A 1899-nucleotide genomic window follows, 5' to 3' on the forward strand; every position below is an offset into this window, starting at 1 on the left:
ATTTGATTTTAAACTTAAGAAGCAAAGAAGAACATGCTTTAGATATTTAAATAGAAGTTTTAATGATCATATTTTCCATGGTAGCAAGATTGATTTCTAGAATATCATGTAGTAGTTGGGAAAAATTAATGATCATAAATATATGCTGATATGACTTACAAGGCGGAGTCCAAAACCTTAATTCATTTCTCTTGATTGTTTACATCTTTTTATTACTTTATATCTTTTGCTTAGTTTAACTATTTTCTTAATTTTATTATTTGATTACTTTATTTAATCTCAGAAAAATCAATTTTTATTAAACTAGATTTGGATTAAATTAGTTAAGGTTTAATTAATTTTCTTACGTTCATTTAAGTCCCTGCGGGTTTGACCTTGTTCTTGTCAAACTATACTTCGGTACAGTTCATATACTTGTGAGTACTTTAAAATTTCACAACAAGTTTTTGGCGTTGTTGCCGGGGACTTGGTTAGGAAAATAAATTAGGTCTTAATTGAATTTTTCCTTCTACTAGTTGTAGTTAAAATTTATTTATTTTTAAATAGAAAAAAAAAAAAACAAAAACAGAAAAAACAAAACAAAACAAAAAAAAATTTCTTTGTGCTTGGTGTATGAGAACTTGGATACGTGATAAAGAAAATTGTCTTGTTAGTTTTGATTATTCATCCACAATGGAAGAAATAGGAGAAGATTCCAAAACTCTTAGGGAGTTGTTCTCACCCATAACCTCCAACCCTTCATCTTGCATAGTATTGCCTGCAACCACTGCTGCACATTTTGAGTTGAAGCTATAGATAATCCACCTTCTTCCTACTTTTCATGGATTGGATAAAGAAGATCCTTATATGCATGTGAAAGATTTTCTTGAGATTTGTGCTACTTGTAAGTTCCAAAATTTCACTAATGACTTTGTTTGCTTGCGTTTATTCCCTTTTTCCTTGAAGGACAAGGCAAAAGCATGGCTTAATTCTTTGTCACCTAAATCTATCACTTCATGGGAACTGTTGGTCACAAAATTCCTCTCTAAATTTTTCCCAATGGCCAAGACCAATGCTTTAAGGAGAGATATTGCATATTTTTATCATGATGAACAAGAGAAATTTTATGAGAGTTGGGAGAGATTTAAGGACTTGATCTTAAAGTGTCCTCATCATGGTTTTGAAACATGGAGACTAATACAATATTTTTATAATGGTTTGACTCAGACAAATCGTAACATGATTGAGTCCGTGAATGGTGGTGGATTTTGAATCTTGTAGATGATGAGGCATACAAATTTCTTGAGAATTTTTTTGAAAGTTCACAACAATGGGATTTTTCCAACCGTAAAGAGAGTTCTGCCCCTGTAATTAAGGAAGGAGGATTGTATGAAGTCAGTAAAGATTTAGACATAAAAGCTGGGTTGGACAATCTCACTCGTAAGGTTGAGGTTTTAGATTTAGGTAGAGGGATGAATTATGTCAATCAAGTTCAAAGTGAAACATGTTCTATTTGTGCAAGTCCTATGCATACAACACAAATGTGTTCTTCCGTAGTTGGGTACCTTGATTTTTATATTGAGCAAGCAAATGCACTGAACAATTATGGGAAACCATTTGCTAGTCCATTTTTAGAGACATACAATCCAAATTGGAGGAACCATCCTAATTTCTCATGGAGGAAAAATCAGCCTCCCACAAAAGTAGGTGGACAACAAGTGCATCAACAAAGTCAATTTCGTCCACCAACTCAAGCATATCCTCCCATTCCTCAATCATCACCTCAGTTTGTAGCACCACCAAGACAACAACCATATTTGGAGGAGTCTCTCAAAACTTTCATGCACTCAACTAGCCAAGCCATTCAAGAGATGAAAAGTTCCACCCATTTGAATACTCAAGTTATTTCAAAGTTGGAAA

General features: G+C 33.2%; 1 non-coding gene across 1 annotated transcript; it reads right to left on the minus strand.

The window, feature by feature from the left end:
• Window positions 1-1051: 1051 nt before the first annotated feature.
• Window positions 1052-1160, minus strand: LOC112004792 (small nucleolar RNA R71). Its single transcript, XR_002882142.1, has one exon. It is a non-coding gene; the product is annotated as a small nucleolar RNA R71 (small nucleolar RNA).
• Between the last annotated feature and the right edge of the window lie 739 nt (window positions 1161-1899).

The sequence above is a fragment of the Quercus suber genome, unplaced genomic scaffold, assembly GCF_002906115.3.
Source record: "Quercus suber isolate HL8 unplaced genomic scaffold, Cork oak 2.0 scaffold_48, whole genome shotgun sequence".
Classification (NCBI taxonomy): Eukaryota; Viridiplantae; Streptophyta; class Magnoliopsida; order Fagales; family Fagaceae; genus Quercus; species Quercus suber.